At 40.9% G+C, this 27284-nt stretch overlaps 1 protein-coding gene across 1 annotated transcript in view; it reads right to left on the reverse strand.

Moving 5' to 3' along the window:
* The window catches only part of col8a2 (collagen, type VIII, alpha 2), a 47021-nt gene extending 20938 nt beyond the window's left edge, over positions 1 to 26083 (reverse strand). The window contains exon 1 of the mRNA XM_065947946.1: positions 25293 to 26083. The gene's annotated coding sequence lies outside the window, so the exon portion shown is untranslated. The remainder of the gene's footprint in view (positions 1 to 25292) is intronic.
* Between the last annotated feature and the right edge of the window lie 1201 nt (positions 26084 to 27284).

A 27284-nucleotide genomic window follows, 5' to 3' on the forward strand; every position in this document is an offset into this window, starting at 1 on the left:
GCCTAAACAGTAAAACAAAAATTCTAGTTGAGAGATTTTGACATAATGCAACACGTTATTCCAGCAATCTTTTGGTTTAACATCTCTTAAGGTGAGGGAGTATGTGTTTTATTTTGTAACCTACCAGAACCGTTTACATATGTGCACTCCTGAAAATGTCTAAATGATTTCAGAAGTACTGCTCCTGAAATCCTCCTGATCTGGATGTTCACATATGCACCTCACAGCGAGAGAATATCTCTGTCGGATGGGAGGGGGCTGGTCTCTTTGGTCTTACAAAAAACAATGCAGAAGTAGCGGAATATTTGCCTTTATAGCAATGCCATGTGTCGTTCGACAGAAACACAATACCACACAGCTCACAGGTAAAACTTGGGGGGTTATTAAGGTTATAAAGTGTGAAAGCACTTGCAACCATACTTGTAACCAGTAGCATCCTCACAAAGTCAGAAAACCGTTCATTAAAGGCAGCAACACAAACATAGTCAAGTTAGCATTATCCACCATAAACTGTTAGCTTTAAGGCTGCAGCAACAATCCCTTGAGAGGATAGATGAATGAGTCTTCAGTCTCACTATAGTCTCACTTGTAACCAGAGGAATGTAATAAACTTAAGGGAAATGCTCAGGAAATCACACAAAGAACCAGCTGGAATAAAATCCTGAAGCTTATTTCAAGACGATACAAGCTCCTCTTGACAGTCTACAATAAAAGGGACTAACTCAATGCATTGTGGGCTTTAAAATAAAGCCACTATGAGGAAATGAGCCAGAAAGTGAACAGTTGCTTCCCGAGGACCTAGACAATGAGACATGGAGCTATCATAGTATAAGGAGGTCGGATGAGGTTTGAGCCCTTTGATACGCCAATTATGTTGCTGTCGTTCTAATAGTGTGTAGGTGTTACTTCAGTGTTTTTGCACTTTGGAATCTTTAAATAACCGCAAGCATAGATGAGGATATCAGGTCACACAGACAGCCTCTCTGCTCAGAAATACCTTATAAACTACTTCCACCTCACACTAAGACATTGCATTGGTTGGTTTGATTCACAGTTGTGAACCATTAATTGTTCACTGGACTCTGTTTGATTGATCACTCACTTAAAACTCCACTGAACCCCAACTGGGTGTTTCATTCTCCAGCCAGCTGAAAACAGCCCACAAAGCACCTCATATACACACACACACACATGATCATTCATGCATATTAACCAGACCACCAGCGTACAGTCATAGCCCCTCTGACTGTGGTCCTCACTGAAGCCCACCCCACCCATCAGGATCAATGCAAGTCTTTATTAGTCGCTGGCTAAGAGCTGCTGGCTGTGTAAGAGGACCCTGCCAGTTCTGGCCTGACACCTCCCAAAATCCACCGCTGGGCTGTATAAACATGGCTGTGTGTGTGTGTGTGTGTGTGTGTGTGTGTGTGTGTGTGTGTGTGTGTGGGCGCGTCTGGCATGCATTTGTACCAAATTATTTCTTTTTTGAATTAAGAATTAATTATGAATAATATGATAATTTGAAAAAACAATGATGATGTGATGCAGCAAAATTCAAGAACAAAAACCGAAAAGAGTCTAGAATCAATACATTAAATAAAGAGTGAGAGAACATAATAAACACGTTTTAAAAATAGGTGCCATATTGTGTAATAATTCTTCATGACAGTAGAGGTTCCAGCAAAGTTGTTGTAACAATAATGCAGCGTGAGAAGGTAAGGCATAAAATAAGCAATTTCACTGCTGACATGTGGTGTAAGAAAACCAACAGATACATCCCGTCCAAGTATTGTTCAGTGAGTCCATGCCGGGCCTTATGGAGGCTAAAAGAGCCACCAGAGAGCAGCACAGGTCAGACTAGACAGTAGCTCTGGGTAGTGTCAGACACTCAGGGAGGAGAGGATGACAAGCTGAAATCAAGCCAATGATCTGTTTCACACTATGATATTTTACTGGAAGTCTGACTTACTTTGTGAGTTACAAAGATAAAGTCTCAAGTTCTTGTTGACCAGTACTCTACTGTTCTTGAAAATACAAGAAGCAATTTTACATTTTATTGTTAAAAATACAAAAACTTCAAGTAAAATGTCCAACCATACTGCTGATATTCAATTAATATAAAGATAATCATGTGTTTTCAACACATTCTGCAACCAAAAGTTTGATGTTGTTTTTTAAACTGTAATATCCTCTTGAATTCCCACTTAACCTAAAGGGGGACCCAAACCCTGATCAGAATCGATATTTGCATCAGTATTTAGCAAACCAAGGTTTCAGTTATGTACAAATGCTAAGTGTTGGCTATTTATATATGTCATGACATAGCTGTCAATATCTTAAGTACATTTGATTGTTCTGATTGGTTGTAACTTCAGGGAAACAATTTGTTTGTTTTTTTGCTCGTTGATAAAACCTCTTGCAGATCCAAAATGACAAATTTTCCTTTCCCCAATATATCTGTTCATCTCAGGCTTCTAAAGAGTAAACTGAGCATTGGATGGGGATTATGCTTTTTTTCAGTCTTTAAATACATAAACATAGTTATTAGTGAATGGATGAATTCATGGTTGGTTTTGGTTTTTCATTGACTATAAATACAACATTTTACCAGACCTATCCTTTTACAAAACAAATGCTATGGCCATAAAATTATATGGCCATATTAGATAGTATGTATCTATTCGTTATTATTAATGGATATAAAAAATATCAATACATACAAAGAAAGGCTCTTAGGGTCACTGTCTTATATTATAACACACTAAAACACCATGAGTAGATACCAGAGACATTTCCTTGTGGAAGTACACCGTGTTCTACAGATCACTCAATTAGAAACAGGCCTACATGCAAAGTTGAACATAAAAAATGTGAGCAACATTTATCAAACTGAATCATATTTGGATTAACTTTTATAATTAACTGAGGTTTTCCGGCTTTTTGACATAAGACAAATTGGGCGTACTGTTTGCTAATTTGCTTGTGATCCAGTGCAGCTGACCAAGCGTGTTTTTTTTTTAAATATCGAGGAAGAAAAAAAGAGACACATGGCATGTTGGTTTGCCAAGAGCACTGCGTCTTGTTTCAATAGTCACAGTTTGTATAATGAACAGAAGGATACAAAAAGTTTCTAAATGAGATGTTGCAGGTTTACAGCTGGGGCCAAGATAAAGACTACCGCCAAAGGGCTCACAGTTTCAAAAATAAAGGCTGCGATACAACTCACTTCAGCAAACACAGGCCTTAGGCCTGTTTTCTTCTTGCTAATTTCAACTTTGCCACCACAACTTTCTTCCCTAGCTGTCACTGTCATGTGTGGTAGATACAGGGGTTAACTTAATATTTCCTCCCCCCCAAAGAAATTACGACGCAGAGGGGAAAGAAGAGATCCTTTTTCTCTTTATCTCTCCCTCGCTGACACTGCTTCCCCCTATGACCTTCCCACCCGTCTTGTCAACACCCATCAACTCTCCTGACACTAATCGCGATCCGGGTGACTCCCTGTTCAGTTCCCTTTAGTGTGATTGATTTCATCAGGTCTCCGTTTTTATATTAAAACCAGATCTCTTCATTCCTCCTTTTCTCTTATCTCCACATCCCAGTCATCAGGAGGTGATCCGAGACACACAATGGAATGTTCAAGTTCCTATGAGACAAGGACGACGAACATTGAAGATCAAAGAAGCTCGACATTGTCAGTCTGGGACAGTTTAGAGGGGACCAAAAGCTAGCTGCATAACAATGATGCAAACTTCAAGAATCTGGATATGACTTTTAAATCCCTCTGTATGCTGTAGGAAAGGTGGTATACAAAGTATGGTTTAGTAAAAAGAAATCATTTGCACATTTTTCATCGTTGTAAATGAAAAAACTCAGGACACATTTATAGTTTGTGGGCTTCAAAAGTGCCTGGTCTGCTCCCCTGAATGTCAGGTCTGAGTGCTGTTTCTCAGTAAAGGCAGAAAGTAATGACAACAAACATTCAGATAATTGTGTAGTGTTGAATGAACTCCATTTCCTTGTTCACCTGCCTCATGGAATTTCTGCAGTGCTGCCAAGAGCCAATAATATGGTACATTCAACCTTCACAAAGCCAGACGCAATAACAACTTTCTCATTGTACATCAGAATCATGAAGCAATTGGTTGAAATTAAGTGGAAATAAACCAACACTGAGGAAGTATTTTTTCTCTTTTTGAATACTGGGACCATTGCTCGGTGCCTTTAATCACATCATATCAGTCTATCTAGAATAATGGAGAAACCATTTGGCAGGTTATGATAAGTGTAAAGAGGCTACATCAGCTTGCATGCACCTATAATGGTTCATTAAGGGCTGGTTTCTCAAAATCAGATTTGTGTTTATCTAAAACCTGGCAGCCAGGAGAAGAGGACATTCTTGAGAGTCTGGAGTTAGTTTAGATTGATGGGCCCTCGCTTAGATAATCACCAGACCAAAGGAAGGCTGAAGCAGCTTCTTTGTCTCCACTTGGCAGCTGGATAGGGACGGGAGGATTGGTTGGGAAGAATATGAGAGTTAGAGAGGAATAAAACTTACACCACAGACTTGAGAATAAGACACATCCTTGGACACAAGAGAAGTGGTAGGGGAAGATGAAACTACGCAGGGAGGCTGCAGAGGCCAGGCTCTTAAAAGACAGAGTTTATCCAGAGCAAATGAATCTAAAAAGAAACAGAGACCGATGTTGTAGGCAGAACAAGGTGCACATGTTCTTCAAAAAAAGGCCCTGACCTTTGAAACATCTGGGCGAGCAGCTGATGTTCTGTTGAACCTTTGAGAGTTTTCTTATTAAAGCTGCTGTAGTAACTCTTTCATATCTATAGTAGATAACATTTTCAATGCACAGTGTAAATGATTCACTTGTATTACACAGAAAATGTTCAACCACTCAAACGCTTGAGTTTTTTCAGTTCAACAGAGTATTATGGCAATTTGAGCTAAGTGTTGTAGGTTTTACAGCTCACATCTTGATGCTAATTTTTGAGAAAAAGCTTCTAAAAAGCTTACTGTGTGATACCTGTATACAACCTATTTGATACCTTACCAGTACATTGATTTTCTAAGGTACTTCAGACATACTAGCTGGCAGGGGTCCCAGGCCTGCCCATGGGAATAGCTGGTCCTGAGTGAACAGACCCTTGGATGTCATTTAATAATTTTAATGCATGCGTGTTGGATCAGTAGCAATGGCGCTAGCCTCCTGGCTAACATTTGCTTCTTTGTTTGGCTCCGATCTTCTTTTGGCACTGACTGAAGAAAGTTTGTTTGGGTAAAACGCCTTAGCCTCCATGCTTACTTTTGTGCACATCTCTGGCATGACCTACACAGTCAGACATCAAGTGAAGTTCAAAGGGCACGTGCAACAATAAATCAGATGTCTATTTCTGGGTTAATTAGAAATGGTCAGTATTTATAGTTGTTGTTTTTTAGGGTTAGGGGGTTGTTGTTTAAATCTAGGATGGACTATGTTTTTGCTAACCTTCATGAGCCCCTCTTGACCTCCCCCCCCCCCCTTAAGGGCGACCCTGTACTCTATACACTTACCAGCTCCTCCCCTCAAACAGACAATACTGGGTTATCTCAGTAATAATAACAACCTTTATTTATACAGCACTTTTATTTTTTTAATTACACAGTGCTTAAGCAGGCACAAGTGCTTTACACATGCCATGTCATAGAAAGTCTAACTTGTCTTATTTTACTATGTTTGCATCTCGCCTGTTATCAGTGTAGCATTTGGATGTAAATAATAATAATAATAATAAAGGTTAAGAGGCATATTGAATCTTAACATACAGCCAGACAAATTACTTGAAAATTGTAAATGCTTATTGTGGTATTATATTCACTGCCCTCAAGTGGCCAAAACATGTTTCCTTGTTGCCTGCTGTACATGAATTACTTACAATGAAACGTCTGTGTGGTATGATACTTAAATGGTCTTAGAGGGTTGCTAAAGGTTAAAAAAGAGGACAGAGTGAAAGGTATACCCTTCATGAAGTCATATTCATTTCTTCCAGTGAGCTAAATCTCTCCAAGGGTGGGAGTCTCAGCTATGTTATTACTCCAAACAAACTGAAATGGCCGACACGCCAAAAGAAGGAATGGCAGGGATGAAGAGGGATTTGAGAGAGAAGTGGGTGTTGAGTGACCTCTTTCACCAAGTTTGTTTACAAGTTGTCAGTTGGCAAATATGCGCTAAGTGGAGTGTGCAAGTGTGGTCGGAAAAAATGGGACGGGAACAGTGACTAAGACCAGGTTGACCATGTGGTCTTGCCCCATGGGCAGATGCCTCCAATCCAAGTGCAAAGTGTTTGAGTGAGATCATCGATGTGGAAACGTGTTGTTTCCTCTGGTGTACACCCTTTGACATGGTCTATCAAACTGTACACACAGCAGACTTTATGTTCTGTTAAATATTCTAAGAATCCTCTCAGAGAGCTCCTCATTTAGCTTAAAAAATCCTAGCAAGCGTTTTAAGCTTAGGAGTGATTTGGGAACTCAGAGCAACTCTGAGCGAGGAAGAGACAGAAACGTTTATCCTGTTGGTAGGTATGACACATTTTTTTCAGAAGCTGTGATTGGTTAATCCAACAAAATTAAGAAAAAAAGTCAATCATAGAATATAGTCAGACATTCTGTAATTATGAACACTATGAAATTGTGATAAATTGTAAGACGTACTTTAAAAGTATATAGTATAAGTATATAGCCTACAAGATGTTTGAAATCACATGCCCACTTCTGTAGCAGCTGCTTCATATGCACCTGTGGAGGTAACCACATGCAGAGAAACACAACATGCATGTCCCACTTTTCAATGAGAAAAGTCATAAATGGATTGATGTGTGGGCTGAACAGATCATTTTTGTCTGTTCAGCCCATGATTCAAATAATATTCTTTGTGTGTTTTAAGAACCTTTCTCCATTTTCTCCCCAGCTTGAGAAACTCTTAAGACTGTTAAAAGTCATCCTCACTACTCCTAACAGTTGTACACTTGAGGAGCTCTCTTAAGGGCTAAGACACTTTGTGAATGACTTTCATCTTTACCACGATCTAGTCTTAACTTTAAGGGGAAATTCTTAGAAAATGTCCTGATTCTAAGAATGTTCTTGGAATTTTGTCACTAGGAGCAACTCCAAGTGTGTTAAGGAGCTATGTGAATACGGCCCCTGATACTTTCATGGCAACAGAATGTGACTGAGAAAGTTTGTCTGTGAATTATGTGATGCTTTTTCGAGTCATTTCATTGAAAGTAGAACGGTAGTATGGATCCACATGGCAGACAGGTTTAACAGAGGGCCATTTTAACTGTCAGAGCAAAAGATATCATCTGCAGACTTATTAGGGAACTCAAAGCAAAGTCCAGACTTACTTCCAACAAATGACAGAGCAGATTAATTGCAAGAATGGGGGAGAGACAGTAGAGAGAAATGGAAAAGCTGCTTGAGTTCTTCGGGAAGACACAGAGCAGGCCGCCATAGGAAACCTCAGCTCCTGCATTCATTGTGGTCTGAGAACATGAAACGCACCACATCTTTTGATCTCCACTCTCTCTTTGGAAAAAAAACAGCACAGCTTTGGAAACCATATTCACAGATTATTCCCTCATTACTCCCCCCAGATTTTTTTTTTTATACCTCTCACACTCTCCTTTATTCTATTCCTCCCACATTAGTGATTCTGTCTTTGATATCAAAGTTAGATGAAGATTAAAGTCTGGGGAGAGAAGAGTTGTGAGGTATGGGGCAGCTCAGCACTTTGCCACAGCTTAGGATAGATGGCTTAGATCCAGGGAGTTATTTGCCCTCTGTCTGCCCACTGTTAACTCCGTTCTATTGACAGAAGATGGGCAGGAAATGAGGGAGGGCTCTTGTTTCCTCTCATCAAAGCCGACTTACTCAACACGTCTTGAAGGCACTATGTCAGTTGCCTTGTTGATAAATAATCACTTAATAAACACCTCTTTTTTAACCTCTCCTGGAGGAAAGTCTATCTGGGTGAAATGTGAACTTTTAGCACAGTTAAAGTCAGTAAAGGCTAAGATTGGCTTTGAACCTCCAGTCTGCCCTCCAGTCTGTCACATATCTTAACATCATCTGCCCACCCGCTTAGCACCTGTCAGTCAAATACCACCAGACCATCACCTCTTTCAACTGAGCATGCACTGTGACAAGGAAAGTTTTACCAATTACTAAGCAGTTGGAGAGGTCAGAGTGTCAAATCCAAAATCACTTGCATTCAAGGATTATGTTTCTTACCCTTGTCACCCAGTCTCTGCAGGTTCTTTACCACAAGAGAGTGGTATTTAAATTAGGACAAGTCAGTATTACAAACTATATAGAAGCTTTGCATTAGTGTTGGGAAACTGATACTATCATTACATTGTGTTAAAATGTTTTTGGCATTACAAGTAAAAAGGAAATCACTAAACCTTTATTGATTCTCTTAATGGCCAACAGGGTACCACGTGCACAGCCGTAACACGTTCTCAGGACCGCACGGTTGCAGGAACATACCACGAAAAATAAATCAGAAGTCCGTGGCACACTGTGAATAACTTAATTATTTTTTACCTGAGGCGAACCATGAGGAAGCTAGGCTAAACGATGCGTCGTGCGCTCACAATAATAAAAAAAATGGTTACGTTATTTCCAGTGTGGTTATTTCCACGGACTTTTGATTTACTTTATTGCTTGTCATTGAGTTTGCCTTTTGTGGCCTTGAGTGATCATCATCATCATATGATTTGAGGATTTCTGTCACTTAAAAATATTATGTAGACGAGACATGCAATACTCAAGCCAGTCACTCTGTTGTGACTATTTGTGGCTCTTTAAGTTCTACTTGAAAAAACATGTATATAAAAAGGAAAACATTGTTCGCAGAAATTGTTCATTGCAAGTCGCATCAATCAATTAAAGGGTTTCCCACACATAGATGATACTCGGATGGGCCGCCTAGGTATACTCACGGATTAGTCTAGTTTCCAACCTTTTGTTAATCTGTATATTTTTTTGCCATCTCATTTAGCCAGAGAAAGAGAGAGAAATCCAGTCGATGTGATGTCTCTAGTTAAAACTGAAGATTCTCATACTTTGGACATTATCTGCAACTGCTTGCTGCCTATGCTGTACTGCATGCATAGTTTATGATGATTACTGTGATATGCGTAATCATCAAAAAGCATGTTGATCACCTGCTGTGATAACAGAAAGTTACTCCAAAGGCCTTAAATCTTATTAAACTGTCTTTAGAGTACTGCTGATATATAAACTCCTCAAAAAAGGTTTGGAAACACTATTTTGGTCAATTATTTCCCCCCTTAAATAATACTAATACGTGTTGTATTTTATATCGTTGGAAAGCCTGATTAGTCACCTTTACAACGAGGTATAACTTGTAAGGATCGTGTATTCATGGAATGACACTGCTAAACGTGTGGGTAGCGCCCCCAAAAAATGAAAAAAAAATGAGCCAAAATCCCCTGCATTGGAACTTGGAGTTAAGTGTCTTGCCCAAGGAGACATCGACATGTGGCTGCAGGAGCTGGGCATCGAACCTCGACCTTCTGGTTGTGAGACAACAGATTTCACTGAAACACAACCCCCCCCCATCAGAACTAATAATTGCAGTTGCACTACATGTAATGCTTTTAATCTCTTAATAACTCATAACCACTATCCCTATTCTCAAATGTTTTTTTTGTTTGTTTTAAGGGAAGAAAGGGACAATTTTGGTTTGTGGGACATGTGGGTCTACTTGTTGGTTGATTACTTTCTGACTTCGTCAATGTGGCTCCTGAGTCAGGCATTTATGGTATGTTTTTAGTGGCCTAACCCTAATCAAGGAAAGGAATTCTAAAAACTTGCTAATTAACATACCACCACCACTTCTTACAGCAGACACCCAGCAGTAGATACACAAACATGGCCAAATGGTTTTTCATTATGGCAAACAAATCTGTTGATGTCTTTATGCTTATTAAAGCAAGCATATTTTAAGATTTTCTCTTTTTTTTGTTCTGCCAGGGCCAGTGAATGCAAAAAAAATCTATTTAAATCTACAAAAAGCTAATTTACTTACTGACTAACAAAATTACTTGTTGAAAGAATAACACTGAACAATGTGGCTTATACTTGTCCTTGAATAGCCCTTTAAGTTAACCATGAATCATATGGCTCTTTGAGTCTGTATAGGTAGAGCATTGGTGCTGTGAGACAAATGAATGTCATCATGCTTAAATGCTTTCTGTCTACATTTAGTGGGTCTGACCTTTACCTTGCACATTATCTTAGTATATAATGCTATAAGCACTCAACAGAAAGAAGAGCTGAGGCTGAAGAAGTGAAAGACTTTGCAGGTACAAAGTCATGAAACAAAGTAATTTCAGTATTAAAACTTTGACTCGATTATGGTTTAATTAGGATAAATCAAATGACCCCATCCTGATGTGGAAACAAATGGGTATCAGGCCACTTCTTCAATGTCTAGTCCACATACGGCCTATAAGCAGGCCCGGTTCTACGAGGTTGCAAAGGGTGCATTGCACCCACATTTTAAATTTCTGCAACCTCAATTGAATGGACGCAACAAAATAACCATAGATTTGTTTTTCTTACAATAATGTAATTACTTTGAAATGACAACAGTGACTCAGATCGTGTTTATTACATCCATGATCTGATGGTCATGACAGGTGCAGGTGACCTGTCACATGTGGGACCTATAACACCTACGCTATTTTTTTTATTTATGTTGCTGGTTACTGTAGCTGCACCTTCTTTAATCTCAGATGCACCCCAAGTCATGTTGTACTAGAACCGGGATTTACTCCTAGAACTAGGATTTTCCCAAGTTTACCAGGTCTCCTTGTTTGGGAGGCTAAATTATCTGCTTGTCCAACATGAAGATGAAAAGATCTGCCTTACCAACATAGCCATCTCTAAATCCAAGTGGGAATCATTCTAAAAATATAGACTTCCTCATGCACAGGCTTTAATTAAGTGGCACATGATTAAGTAAAAATTAATAGAACTGTAATGGTAACAGAAAGCCATTGGCAAATACTTTCTAGCCAAATAACTAACATGTCTACTTTTCAGCAAAAAAGACCCCATCCCAAGCTTATCATTATAAATCACTCCCAAATTGCAAGAGACACTCTTAAAGATCATTTCCGATAACTTTCGCCATCACTGACTTCAAAGAGTGAAAAAGGCAGCAACAAGCCGAGTGATTGCATCAGTGGAAAGCCTCAAACAAACCTCTAATGCTACCAGGACCACTTCCATACCGCATTTTGGCTTCTAATCCTCACTGACCTCATAAAACCTTTAAAGGCATATCACAGTTGTCAGCTCAAAACAAAACAAACACAAAAAAGAAACACAAAAAAGACAGAAAGAAAACTGTGTTTTTTCCACTTGACAGCATCTCACTATTATTTAATTGGCTATGAAATTGTGTCATGCAACTTGGGAGCACAAGTTGAATCGACAAAGTGATTCAATTTCATGTAAAAGATGCATATGTTTTTTTTAGAAAATGTAAAATTTTTCCAAGGGATAAAATGGTTTCCACCAACACCATCTATACCAAATTGACATTCCTCTATTAATTTGAAAACAGCAGCAGCATGCATTGATACTGTGCTTTTTTCGAAAAGATTTTTGCAGCACATGGGCCAGAGTCCGACTATGAGAACCAGGGATAGAGAGTTCAGGCTGGAGTCTCTGCAAAAGCAATTATCTTGTTCCTCAAACCTGCAGTTTAATGGAAATCCTAGGCGTTCGCCAAGCTACACGCCTGTCTTTAGGTATGAACCTTCGAACTGATCCGTGCCCCCCCTTCTCCCCCTCTATCATTCCACAAAATATTTTCATAGGACATCTGACTTCAGTGGCTCGCTATTAGTTCCACAGGTGTGGAGAGACAAACTCCATTAAAAACACCCCTGGACATTCCAGCGCTGCACTTGCCATGGGCCCAATACATGCTGTACTATTTTTCTCTTTTTCGCCACACAAGTCAGAACTTTAACTTCTCTTCAATACCTTTCTGCCCGACCACGACTGTGAAAGTAATCAGTCGCCAGATATCCGATTTATATCAGTGAAACTGTTAAATACATGGGCTCCTCTGAGCGTGAACATGTGTCTCTGTGTGAGTGTGTTTATTGCTACAGTAGCTGGAAATATGCAAGCAGTCATCTCGACTGTGAACTGCTGTTGTTTTAAACGCCTTGGAGGTCTCTGTATCACTCCCACTCAAACTGGCACGAGATATAAACTGCATCCAGATGGAGGACTTGCGTTGTTTTCCAGTTCAGCAACATTATGCTAACAGGCAACACAGAGATGAGGGAGGTGGTTAAGGGTATCATCAACCCAATTTGAGATCTGTGCTCCAAGGGCACGCAGTATGCAATGGAAATGGATTGTTTGCCTTGTTTTCCGTCTATTGTCTCCCCTTCTGCAGTTTTTTTTTTTTCTGTTTCCCACTCTTCCCTCACAAATGCAAACATAATTATATAATTTCACTCTTGAAAAGCGAGATTTGAATAGAAAATGAATCAGAGGACACATGGGGATGAGGTGACATCAAACACAGATTTAACTGTCTGTAAAAAGTCTAAGGAATGGGCGCCTGCAGCCCACAAATGACCCCAGGATGACTCAAGTCCCGTGTATGTAAATTGCACACAAACCGCTCGTTCCCCTCAAATCACTCATCCACTGCTGAGAAAGCATAACCCCCAGGCCCCGTCTGATGCGCCTCTTCAGCGCGACTCTGTATGGTTTGGAAGCCAGCCTGTTTACTTAGGTTTAGAGAGGTAGGAGCGAAAAACCCCAACACTTTTTTTTTCTGTGCAAAACAAAACAAGATGGGGACCAGAAACATAGACTCATACAGAAACCTTAAGAAAACTTGACATGTGTTTGAGGTGGAGGTGGTGCATGATGGGGTAAGTGGGTATAAAAGAGAACCAGCTCGTATGTGTTCTGTTAATCAGAAGCAACAGTTTTGAATGATGATGGAGGATGTGCGTACCTGTTGGTGATGATGGTATACATATTGTAAAGGATAGATCCAGTTAAAGGGGAAAACTGTAGAATAAAGCATCAATTATAGAAAACATTTTTTTTTTCTGATTTCAATGTAAAAATTCCATTCAATCACACTGTGGTTGAGTGAAGGCAAAAATTAGTCAATTCAAGCCCAGATTGTCAGAGCAATTATTACGCACATGGTTTGACAAAGCTAGAAGTGGATATTTAAATGCACTTGGTGTTTTGCATGCTTGGATAAAGTAAGAGTTTGTAGATTTTTTTTTTTTTTCCATGAAGAGTCAAGTAGCAACGATTATCTGAAGTCATTCTGCTCCATATTTGCACTCACCCGTCTATGCTAACACTGGCCAGGATCGCTTGGTATGAGAGCGCTGTGTTTAGACGGCTTTCCGTAGCCTCTGTTGAGAACAGTGTAAATAGACATAATGCCGAAATAACAGTCACTGGAATGCAATGCTGCTGATGGGGCTGTTGGCCTTGGATGGAGATTTAAAGTTGTGAGGCAGATAGATACACTCCCCACTTCTTTTCCTGTTACATGTTGATCTGGTCTGTCATGTTTTTTGCGGAGGGTAGTTTAGGTTCTCAATGAGAAGGGTGAGGGAGTCCAACACCAGTAGCCCAGTGGTGATGGGATGACACAAGAGGGAGATTGGTGATATTAGCATAATGGTAGCAAACTGGATAGAGTATTTTCTTTTGTAATAGGTTGCCAAACTCATTGCCAAAGGTCAGTATTTGAGACACAAAGTTGCATGTCTACCTCCAAGTCCAAAGAACTACCGCAGTGGGAAATATTGTATGTTTTGATGTGGGAAGAACTAAATTGATCTCTGGTAGAACTGAGATGAATATAAACCCTTCAGATATCCATCCTATCACTAAATCATTTTTCCAGACTTAAGAGGTCAGTGAGAAGTTAGTAGAAAGAATCACAAGAGAACGATTCACTGCACAGACTTAAAAACAAACATTGTCTGACTTACTTTTCCTGTATTTTCTGTCCGCTGCCCCCTTTCCTGATCCCTGCCCGTGCCATAACTTTCTCTCGCGCTGTCTGCCCTGGACATCGCTTCATACAATGGAGGTTTTTGTTGGAATGACATAAATGGCCCTTAAATGCTGTTTGAGTGATGGGTGCTGGTATCTGTCCTCTGCTTGTCTGTATGTTATGTGTTTATGTGTGAATGTGTGCCAGCTCCAGACCCTGTTTCCGTGAGAGATGCCAAATATCTTTCATCCACCCCCAAAAAAAAAAAACGCTTCTCCACTTCCACCGTCACTTCTTGATGTGTACCACATCTCCCACAGTGGTCACACTCATTTTTGCTACTTTTTGCTACTTTTTTTCCCCCTTCTCCTGCACATAATTGCCCTCTTACACTCATAAGGCAATTCATACAATTTGCTTATCGCACGAGCACAGATGTGAAAATAAAGGGAGTCTAGACTGAGACCAAAACAACTGGGTTTTCAAAACTTGGGTTTTCCAAAATCATCATGAGTCAACAGAACAATTATGTTTTTTTGTACTACGACACAGAAATTGCCAAGCCAGTATTAATTCCATTATCTGTACATCAGATGATTTTGTCAGCGAAAATACATCACCACCACTTTGTCTGCCTGCCTCTCTCTCTACATATGCTCCCACTCATTGTACACACTTTGCGTTACTGTCTGAGCTCCCCTCTTGTTGCAGAAAAATGCACCAAAAGTGATTACAGACACATTCCAGACGCCCTCTATGGAGTGAATGATGGACCATTGGAGAAATGCAGAGAGAGACAACCCAAGAAGGACATAGGATTAAGTTCATCTGAGGTCGTCTATGAAACATGACAGCACCTTGACTCTGTGAAGCAGCGTATGTTCAGGAAAGAGTAGACACAAAGTTTCAGTCCCTGCATAGAGAACACAGCTGTGTTTCTGCAAACTATGGTTTCTGCCAACAGTGCTGCTATGCCATCTCTTGACAATAGACAGAAAAGATGTGTAGGCGGTATCCAAGCAAAATGCCAAAGTGCTAAGGACACAACAGAAGATAGAATCAAAATGTCCTAGACTGAATTGAATCCACAGACAGGCGGAATGGGAATATGCCACGTGTCTGGCAGAGCTGAGAAATATTTGAACAATTTTTGACCCTGGCAGAATTACAACTAACGCTTTTGCTTTCCCCCATCCTTCCTGAACACATCGTATTGAGAGCAGTGTAATGGGAAGGGATGAAAGCAAGAGTTGTCACATGGAAGACATTTGCAGATTAATCAATGCAAATTCCATGTATTCCACTTTTTTAAGAACAAGTATGGTACAAGAACAAAAGCTGAAGGACAGGTCTTTATTAGAACACATTGTTTCTTGCATGAAGTCCAAATGTGCTTCACACCCACCAACCACCCAACACAATCTGATGATTTTCCCCCTTAGTTTTGCATCGCTACATAGAAGGATTTGGTAAAGAATGTCAGCTTGTGTGGTTGAGTGTGAGTTTCACAAATAAAGCATTACCTCTCTGGAGGAAGAGCTCTCAGCTAAGACTGTTCAACTATCATCACTCTCTGATCACTTGAGCTACCATGTTTAGAGTAAACCTCCAACAAAAACAGCAGATTATTTTTTGATAAAAATTAATTATGCATCGGAACATAAAGAGACACAAAACTGGGAGAAATGTCGGTAATACAGGTTTTTGTATCAGGCATTCATAAAAAGGACCAACAGGGAAAGGTCCTCAATTCATCCGGGATCTGAATAATCAGTGGGAGCAACTTGGGGTTCACTGTCTTGCAAGAGGTCACTCTAGACATGTGGCTGCAGGAGCTGGGGATCAAACCCCATCATTCCAGTTGAGATCCGACCGGCTCTACCACTGAGCCACAGCCCACCGATCAATCAATGCAGCAAAGGCCAAGACATCATGGCTCTTAGTTCATTCAATGGCTGAATGCCCTCCCCCCCCCCCAAAAAAAAAGAAAAAACACTGTATGCTACTTCTTACATCATTCAACCCAATAACATCTATCAGGTGGACTAAACCGCAATATCTTTTAGTCTTTAGGCTCCTGCCAAAATGACGATGATGATTGAAATTTTGTTATTTGTACCCTTTCTGGCTATTTGCCAAAAAGCTAAAGTCTCACCAAACTTTTATTGGAAATGTAATCTAGTGAATACAGCATTGCATTACAACTTTTGTTGAATACTGTGTTTGACAAGTCAAGTATTCACGAGTATCAAGGTCTGTGCACACTGAGTCATTTTCTTTTCCATCTGAAACTGCCTTACATTTATAAAGAAATATGATCCAATGTTGTGTCAATTGTGCTTCCATCTTGAATTTTTTCCCATCTATCCCTGTGTGTCTGTGTGTCCCTACCTCAAACATACTGCCAGCAGAAATTGGTGTTCTTTTTTTAATGTGTGGTTCCAGTCAAGCTAGCAGCGTATTAAACTGGACCACTGACATCCTGAAATACACCTGGAAGTGATCAGTATGATTCCGACGCTCCTTTATCAACAATTGAAACTCTCTTTGCTCTTGTCTTGATTTTAGGAGTGGATGAACCAAATAATAAAGGCCTTTACTTTGTTTTACGTCTGCTTTGTTCATCACAAACTGCTTAACAAATGTAGTCCCTGTAGCTACATGATATCAACCAGCTAGTGTCTCAGCTTGCAGTGGATTTCTGAGCTTTCAGAAATCCACTGCTGCATTTGGAATCAACACTGTTAATAACAATGACAGTATAAGGAAAATAATAAGATAAAAGATCCTTAAGGTTACGTCGTACTTAAGGAAAATTCCAACGGAAGGGTTATGTGGCTGTGTCACACTGTACATAGTCGTTCAAGATAACTGTGAAGTCCTCTAACTCTGTTGTCTTTGCGCTGTCTCTTTGCTGCAAAACATGAGGTTTGAATTAGCAGGATTTCATATGGCAGAGACACAGCATTCAGGACACATCCTCTCACTGTTAAGATCTGGCGCGGACATGTCTGCATCCTCATCTTTCCCTTCCGCCTACTTGTTATCCCTCCTCTTCCTTCCAGACTACGAGGGATAGCCATGTCTCGTCCCCTTGATGGAAGAAAATGACGGGAAAGTAATGTACGTAATCTGTTTTACAGGAATTAACTAAAAATAACTCTGTTGCTGAATAAATAACGTAACACACAGGCAGCACTGTTAGACTTAAATGTATTGTCTAAATGTTCAAGACTACCCAGATTTCTGCGTCCCAGCAGAGATTAATAGCATAGAAAGTTTATCTAATTGCAGGAGTTCTTGGGTATTACTGAGCTCGTTGCTCAACTTGAGGAATGGCCCGGGTGTTTCCGACAGGGTAAATAAACATTGGTGTAGTAGAGAGGTTGCGGCAAACTTAAGCATATAGTAATTCGGAAAGGAATGATCCGTGTCTGGGAGCAAACAATTGCCTTAGTGTCAAAACAGTTTACATTTTCCTGGTTCTGTATTCAAGTTTAAAAGTCTGGTATTGTGACAACCCTAGATTTGAAGCAAACCCCCAGAGTGAGCGTGGATTCTTTGTTTCTGCATATCAAATCCATGGTCAGTTCAAAGGCAGCACACGGTTGCTACAAACTTTGTGCTCCTTAGTCCAAGCTTGTTTCCTATTTTTTTTGTCTCTTCTACCTTGAAGTCTTTCCTCTGCTCACACCTCTCCTTGCCTTTTTCCTCCAAATACCGCCCCTTCCAATTTCCATGGTTTCTTCAATGTTCCTCTTTCCTTATTTCCTTCTTCCCATATCCCTATCGCACTTTCACCACAAGACAGGAAAACTTTGGTTTGTGCAGTTTTTCTGCCCAGCTTTGGAATTAATACAGCTCAGGCTCCATTGGGCTGGTTGTTGTTTCGGCTTGAAGAGGAGACCGGGGCCCACTGTAAGGAAATGACCACTTCTCTGGTTCAAATTAGCAGTGAGGCAACGCAACATGACTATATGCTGGCGGCTCGTAAAGGAAAAGGCAGGAAAAGTGGAGCGAGAGAGTGCGCAGCCATCTGTAAACCACATGAAAGTGAGTGGTAATTGAGTCAAAGCCCAGCCTAATTAACTATTTTGTTCACTGGCCAAAGAACATCCTCCTGGAAGTGGTCTTGCATGTGGAGCATTCACTGTCCAATCACAGTGGCAGACTTACATGGTTATCATCAAGTGGAGAAATGTATTTCCATCACATCATTCAGCAATCTATCATCTGCAGGACATCCATGCTTTATCTCAGGTCATGTAAATCTTTGGCCTTCCTCACTTTTGAATGATCCCCTTTACTTCTGTGTTGCAACAGCAAACAGCAGCTTTCCAATCTCCTCAATCTTGTTGTCATACATAGAAAAGTGTAGCAGCATTGGTCCCATATGGATGGATTAGTTTGAGCTATAAACCGGCTTTTATTTGCAGGATATGTCATTGCTGTGCATTTTATGGTGGTTTTACAGCCTTGGGTTGGTGAATCTTTACTGAATTTCCATTTTAAAAACAAATTCTTCTGTAATTTCTTGCTTGCATGTGTTTCCATAAAAAGATGGCTTCGATGGACAAACCAAAGAGCAAATGATTAATGGAGAGGCAAATGGCTCATCCAATTAGGCTCGTGTTTGTTTATCCGAGTCTTCACTGTGCAGCATCTCAAATGTTCTCAATGAAACTCTACACCACTTGTATCCCATCCTAAATTGTTTGCAAGACCATAACCCTTCCTATCCTGTAAGCATGAAACAAAAAAAAAAAAAAAAAATCTTCTTCAACAGCTGCTTTGAGCACTTTGCAATACTTCCAAACTGCATCACGTCACTTGTCTAGCTCCAGGAACAATCACTTATATTGTAGGGATAAAAAGAAACAAGAGAAATGGAGTCAAGACCACATCAGTACACACACACACACACACACGCAGCAATGCTCAAATGCATTCACCTCAAACAAGCTGGAATGAGCACAAAGTTGTTGGTTTTTTTTGTTCATTGTATGATTTCACTACTTTGCTACTGATTACAGGAAATTATTAGGACAAAAGCCTTAGAGGACTGGTTGTGTTGTGCGCAGCATAATACCTCTGAGTGTTGCATTATGAAACACATGTTGCTCAACGGGCTCAAAGTCTGTGCAGAAAGGATTAAGTCTCAAAGCCAAGGCCATTTAAACATAAAGTCTGTGAGAACCCTGCATCCAACAACCCTGAGATACTGTAATGGCTTATGCTAATGTTTGTGTTTTGTCCAATGTGTTTGTTTTAAGTGTTTTATTCACATGGATACAGCGCCTTTGTAAATACATCATAGTGTACAAAAAAAATGTATGAACCAATGCTGGTGTAATTTTCCCTCTTGAAATGTTTAATACAGTGTGACAAATTTCAAAAGCAACTTTAAAAAGCCTAGGGTGGTCCACTGTGGGGGATCAGTCGTCTTAAATCCATCTCTTTGAGGAGCGCTGTGAGCAAGCTAGTGTAGGCGTTTATCTGGGCAGAAAATGGCTAATGGGTCTGTTTGTTAGACAAGGGGGGCTGCAGATATATGTGGTTGGGTTTTTACTTCACAACATACTCAGTAATACTCATACTCAAAATCATAGAACAATATAAGGTTATTGTTGGCTGGAATATTTGTTTGTCAGATTTAAGGGAGCTATTTGACTGGTATGGATCTTCTATACAGAAAAATCAAACAAGTGTATTTCTCAATTTGTCACACTATTGCTTTCGCAGCTACACGTTTAAACAGAAGTAGCTTGTAGCACTAAACCTGCTGATTGATGGTAGTGCTGTCTTCTACTAAGGATTTTGTAAAAACTACAAGTAAGGAGTGCAAATACATGTGTCACATAGCAAGCATCCATTTCCTTCTCCAAAAATCTGGCTCTGTGGAATGAAATGCTTTTTTATTATCCCCCTCCAAGGGAGCTATAACATCACAATAACCCCGGTTCTCTTTTTTTTTTTTCTTTCTACGAACACCTACGCGCATGTCTAAATCAAGCTCAGACTGAACAATAACAAAGTCTGGAGCGTTTCAAAATGGTCTCTGAAGAGCTGTTTCCAATCTCTTTCTCAATATTGACCCATCAGAGAGAGATATATCCATCCTGCATTTGAAGTGAAATAATAAAAATAAACAGTTGGCTTGGGGAGTACGTCTGTAACGAGATGAAAAGAGGGATAATGTGAGTTTTATTCTGAGGAGTTGACCCCTGTTAAGAGTTGGCCTAACATCCTGCTTTTGGAAGCCCCAAACAAAATTCTTGCCAGACGGTGAAACAAAGGGCAATGAAGGAGAGGTAGCAGACTCCAAGGCAAATAAACCTACCCCATGTACTGTACACACATGCTCATTTGTACAGCTACCTGAACCAATCAAACATTAAAAAAATATATCCAATTAGCTTTGCTTGGTGTTGCAGGGTTTTCCCCCACTAAGACCAGTGTGTGAAGGGGTCAAACACATCCTCCAAGACACAGGGAAACTCTTTCTTCCTTGCGTCCAGTGTTGAGTCAGGGAACACTCAACCTCAGCGGTAGAGCATGAGCTGTCATATCCCATTAAGAAAGAACAGCACTGTTCCTGGATAAGCACTGAGGCTCTTGTTCCTGTTTGTTCCTGTTGGAATTGAAAACATAAATTTCTGTCCCAGGAAAAAAACAACATCAAACCATTGGGAAAGTAAAGATTTGACTCCAGGAAGCATTGCTCAATCGTGTTTTTACCCATTGGCTTGGTTTCTGCCCCTTGTTCAGGCTTCACTGACAGAAAGCAACGCCTGACATTGAGGAACAAGGTTGTTTACTGCAGGAGGTTTAGTTTGAGGGCAGTAAACTTTAGATTCATTAAGGGATTTGTAGTCTGAAATGGTAAAATATTTGGAAAAGCATAAAGAAGTTGTGAGATCATGACAAAAGTCAAGTATCAAGCAGAATGTTATAAGTTGAAAAAATGGCAATGACGAAAGTCCCATGTCCCCTCCTGCTTCTGTCTGCTAAGTGTGCCTACGATAAGTTCCCTCTGATAGCTGAAGAAGGCCTGTTTATCAAGCCCCTCTAAGCCTGTGAAGACTGAGCCACCGCTGACAGAGTCAATGGGAAGTAGATGAAAAATAACAACGAGCGTCTGCCAAGCCTTCCCACTGCTTGCTCTCCCTGACTCTCTCTCTCTCTCTCTCTCTCTCTCTCTCTCTCCCTCTCTCGCTGTTCCCCCTGTTGCCGCCAGAGCAGTGGAAAAACTCCCTCTGGTCCAGACACAGTTATGAGAGAATGAAAGAGAAAGTGGGAGACAGATAAACACAGATAAAGACAGAGGTAGACAAACGAATGAGAGCCTGACGAGGAGAAAAATATTAAGGAGTTAAGCTTCCCTTTTCTGTTTTTTTGTTCAAGTCTCAAAAAAAAAGCTAAACGCCAAAGCCACGTCCTTCAAAACAGGGACCTGATTAATAATGTCCTCATCCTTTCTCTCCAGAGGGCCGTATGTTTACGCAGACTCACCATCTGCCATATAGCTGACTGACTATCACATATATTAGCTACATGTCCAGGCCAGAATGGATACCAATGATGTGCAAACAAGCTTAGAGAGTATAAACAAACCAAGCAAAAAGGAAGTAATGGGAGACAAGATGAAAATCTCAAGGAATCTGCGTGCCAAGATATGTTTCCATCTTCATGTCTGTCTTTTCTTTTCCCCCCCTTTCAGTTGAAAAAAAAAAATCCAGCCATTTAATCCTGAATGTTATGGGTCACACTGTGATTAAGACCAGGGCCTGTATTTTGTTTCCACCGCCCTTTGCTGCAATTCTTCATTCTTTTCATCAACGGCACCAGTGAGCATGCCTTTACAATACATACTGAAGATTGTGCACACTTACAGTGTGTGTGTGTGTGCGTGTGCACGTTAGGCTGTAATTACAGACATGGGCTTCCGGCTGAAAAGTGCCCTTTAAAAAAACATACTCATTGTTGGTGTAGCCATTAAGGGAGTGGCCTGTTTTCACCTACGAAACAAAAGGCACAGATGAGAGAAATGTGTGTGTGTGTGTGTGTGTGTGTGTGTGTGTGTGTGCGTGTGTGTGTGTGTTCCGAAGGTGTTTGGGTTCAAGGGAAGTAAAGGAATAAGTGGGCGTTTAATTTTCTTTGAGAATGACTGGCATTCTCCTTCATTTCCTGCAAGAACGGCACAACACTTTGAGTAACAGAAGCACATGTGCACTCTGATACACGCTCAGGCAAAAGCATAAACAAACATGTACCAAGGCACAAATTAAATCCAGGGGAAAGTCATTTAAATTCATGTGACACACAAAAGTTTGGAGAAAATCTCAAAAGTAAATCTGGACCTTGGCCAAGACAAGTCAAGACAGGCTGGGTGAAAATATCTTTGACCCTCTAAGTCAATAATGATGTGAATAAGCAATGATGATCCTTGAGTAAAACAGAAAAAAGGAAATCTCGTTGATATATTTATTTTATGATTGGTATGAGATTATTCAGATAAGAATGACATATTTTAAGATAAATAAAATAATAAAGACTCAGGATTCTTCAGAAATACAGCAACAGGTTTCTCTTCACTACAAGCAGCCATTTCTTTGTGTTAGTGTGAGACAGTCAACTGCCTGGTATTCTGCCCCCTTGTGGAAACAAGGTGAAGGATATTTTACAAACCAGAAAAGGTATTTAGGCCTTGGCACCTTCTATTACTGGTTGAACCTTTTCTCCTATCTACTGTACTGTGTGTCTTTTGATGAAGCTAGGGTGAGAGATGTTTAATCATAGACTGATCTGAGGAGCAGTACAGTAAGGAGCCATAAGTCCTTGACACTGGGCACAGGAATTTTCCTCAAATATTTTCAAAAACTCAAAGAGCTGGATGTTGAGTTAAGGGTCTTAAAATCACCCGTCTTCAACACGTTCAGGCCTATAAAGTAACAGCAGTGGGGCGTGAGAGTCTCAGCGCTGTGTGAGCAGGCGGTTTGGCAAAGGACTACGTGAGAGTGTTCATCTGTTTGAAATGTGTGTGTCTGTGTGAAGGACTGTTGAATCCTTGTAGGTCCCTGTTGTAATGCACAGGGTATAAAGTTTGGCTGTGTGTGTGCTGCTGTGCACACCGCATGACCGTTGTTTGTACATAGTTGGTCACGCTTCAACACTTGTAGCAAAAGCCCTGAAAGTGCAGCGGGTTGGAGGTTGTTATTTAAGGTTAAATGATGTTACAGCACGCAAACACCCTTGAGCTGCTTGTAACCACAATCAACAAAATAAAGGATCAGGTGCCGCCCACTTGGGAGCACAGAATCCCAGTCAGTGGCATGACCTTACCATGGTTACAACCCAATGTTGCCAATCATGCATATGCCAAGAATGGAGAGTATATGCCAAGGAAAAAAGGCAAGTGATACCGGCAAAAGCAGAGAAGGAACATAAATCTCCTCATGTATAGGTACTTTAATGCAAATGAAGAGAAGGTGGGAAGCTGAGTGGAGAACAGTAAATCTATATGAGGGGCTCTGAACTTTATGGGCAAATATACTTTACAAAGTAAAGCAGACGCTTCTGTGCACCAGCAGCTTCTCAACTGAGTACTCCTGTTGCAGCTCAGTGCCAGGAGGAGAGTTCACACCTTGGTGTGTATCCATTCACCCACTCCTCTTGAAGATTCTGTAACACACTTTGATGCCAGCTAGGAGCGTGCATGTATGGTTGCATGTGGAACAAAAATACACACACACACCGGTACACACACAGGTACATATCCAGTTGAATTTTCTTTTTGTGCCGCAAGCCAGTGAAATAAAGCAGTGCTGCCAAATGTTTTTTGATTTCAGAAAACCATCCACTGTCTTTTCCAGACTCTCTCCCCCCTGCCCCCCTCCCTCTTTCCTTTTTCTTACCTCACCCTACACCTTTCTCTCTCTCACATCTCCCTCCTTTTGCTAAAAAAAAAGAAGAAGGAAAAAGCCTGCTGCTGGTGCACTGAAACACGTGTTAGAAAAATGTATCTCCTCTGCAAAGCGTGCATTTTGGAATTCTCTCTTAATCTTTTCACTTTGTTTTTGTTTCTTATTGGTCTTTTCCCTTTTCAGTTTACCTCGTTCTATCTCTGTCAGTTTGTCATTGATAAGAAAGTCTGCTGTCTGTGCACTGAAACACGTGGTGGAAAGATGTATCTCCCCTGCAAAACATGCGTTTTGGAATTCTGTCTAGTCTTTAACACATTGTTCCCCTTGGTCTTGTCCCTTTTCATTTTTGCCTATAGAAAGTTTGTCATGCGTGATACCTGAAGACCCAAAGTCAAGGCAATTTCTCCTCTCTCTCTGTCTGCTATGAAGGGATGTCGTTACAATGGAATGCAGTGTCACTTGCCAGAGGCGTCACAGTGGATGGACAGAGTGAAGCAACAGGGGAACGAGGGATAGACAAGAGAAGAGAGGGCCATGTGTCCATTTGTTGTACTCCTTTACTTTGGTACATTCCATTCACTATATATGCCGTTAAACCCCCAAAATATCCAACGAGCTGCAGTCTGTCCAAGTTTGAAAACACAACATTTAACTGCATGCAGGACACTCCTCTTAATCAGAATTTCTGTTATTGAGCAAATGCCATTGTACATATCCAACTTACACACTGCCCCATCAGTCCAAATACCCACCACGCCCACTTCAACATAATCAGCGATAGTACAGAGTATGTGGGCACTGATGAAACAAAATCTCAGCCCCAACACCTGAAAAATCAAGTACCCAGGACTGAATCAGTAATCAATAACATCTCAAACACACATAAGGTTCCCTTTTATTCCCTTTTTCATTACAGATGAATTCAGGATCCCCAAAGTAAATTAATAAAGGGATCACATCCACAAATTCTATAGTGTAATGAGTGCCCATTCAATATGTTTGTCCTGGTGGGAGCTTGATGAAAAAACTGTACCGGTTTCTTTTAATCTGCAAGCTGCTACTCTGTGCACTAGCTTAGGACTGAGGAGAATTATGCAGGTCCCATGACTAAGATATTTCTGCGTCTGCTTTTTATTTTAATTTTTTCTCCTTTCCTTTTTTCCACTCCTGTTTCTTTTGGCTTGGGCCACTCATGCCACATGTGATAAAAGCAACAACAAAGAAAGGACAACAGCTGACAGGATGAGAGGATGCTGACGGAGCCAGGGCAGGTAAGACTTACCTTTCTCTGTTCAGAGCGTTGAGGGGGCAGGGAGGGGGGTGGGGGGGGGGATTGCACTGGATAAGAGCAGCGGTAGGTGTGAGCGTCAGGTGGATCTCTTCTACCTCCCTCCTTGCTTCAGCCACGAGTGTCTCCCATGGGACGCAACAGCATCAGATACTCAATTGAACATGCATACAAAAAGTGTGTTGTCCTCTTGCAAAGCTCAGCTGGCACCCAAAATTGGTCACGTGCTCACAAAAAAAAAAACAACCTAGCAAGTTGAAAATTAAATAACTCCAGGTGGAGTCTGTTCAGCTTTTAGTTTACTGTTTCCAACAAAACAAAACAAAGTCCATCCATGTGCTTTTTCGGCAGAGGTGGCAAAAGTGAGAGAGCAGATTAAAGTGAGAGTGAAAAATCCTCTAAGTGCTGTCTTCAAGCTGTCCACACGCAGGTCTGAGGAGCACCTTCCCAATCTGTTAGCTCTCGCTCTCCAGGGTGGAAAGTAGGAGGGAAGGACTGAGGGAGCAGAACAGAGAGGGAGCGAGACGGAGAAACAGTGGAGGGAGACTCAGTCAGTCAGTCAAGTCAGTCAGGCATTCAGGCAGGCAGCAATGCGGTCTATATTGATCTAAAGGCTGTGGGTCCAAGCAGGCAGAGCTCCCACTCCCAAGACTTATAACCAGGAGCTGTGCACCTCGCTGCTCCAATCTCCCTGGCTCACTCCGTTATCCCTCTCCCACTGAATTATTTTGGGAAAGACAGACAGGATTGTTCATTGGGTTAAACCCCTTCACACAGAAAGAAAGTGTCTGTGGCTGGTTTCTCTAAGGAAGGAGGGGAGTGAGCAGGATGGGGTGGGGTAGCAGCGTCGCAGAGAGGGGTGGGGTAGGATGAAGAGGAGGGATGGGAACGAAACATAGACTAGAGGAGTAGAGTTAGGAGGTTTCAAATGCTCATGAGCAGCCTCCCTCAATTCCATTATTGCCAAAAATGTATCTTCCAAGAAATCCCGCTTTATGCTCCTGTTAAAACATGCTCATGAACACAAAAAACTCAGAGAATTTAAACATAAAGTCTCTCTCCAAAACTTCTCTCCGTCCCTGCCTTCTAGCTCAATTGGCCAATTAATAATCTCTTTGCATTACATAACGCTGGATAAGTGTAATACATAAAGGGGCATTGTGTTGCCACCTACAACCTCCATCTGTTTGTGTATAATCATTACATGATGGCACTGTCTTGGGGATGCCTCCAAAGCAAAGCAGCAAATGACATTTCAAATTCCGCCACTGCTGTTATTCATTGCTACATGATGTGTTACAAGCATAAGACAGCTCAAACATGCCAAGTATTTTCTGGAAAAATGTATGAAGTCTTATCAACATGGGTAGTTGGAAATCATGTTTTGAAAGTTAGCTTACAACCGAGAAACTACAGGTCATATCTTTCCAACAGAAGTTCACTTAGCCCAGTACAAGATTAGCATTCTGTGTTTTAAATTGGCACTGTGTTAGCTGGCTCTGTGCAACGGTAGCGGACCTTGAAGAGAAATCCGCTCCGTGGCTGTGATTGGACAAGCCAGAGAAAAGCTGGCCTTGCCTTTTCCTGGAAGACCTACTGGGACAGAGCCATTGGCAATGTCCGAGATCAGATAGAGACTCTGATGTCGAGTAGATCTTGAAATGCTAGAGCAAGGGGGAAGAGAGGTAAAAGAAATGTAGAGAAAACTGTGTAGAACTTGGTCCACTGTTTTCGTGCTATTGCTAGTCTTTCTGTTGTGCCGTTTTAGATTGACTGATAAAAAGGACTGACATTTTAGTGGCATCCACTTATTCCTAACTTTGGTGGTTGCTTAAATTCCAGCAACTTAACATCTGAGCAAGTTATATTCAGATATTCTGCTTTTGTATTTGTCTTGGTTGTATTGTTGATGTTCTGGGTTATATTATGGGTTTGTAGGATAGGCAGAAATAAGCATTGAGCTTGAGCCCATTCCTTGTATGGTCA

This window comes from Labrus bergylta, chromosome 19 (genome assembly GCF_963930695.1).
Source record: "Labrus bergylta chromosome 19, fLabBer1.1, whole genome shotgun sequence".
Lineage (NCBI taxonomy): Eukaryota > Metazoa > Chordata > Actinopteri > Labriformes > Labridae > Labrus > Labrus bergylta.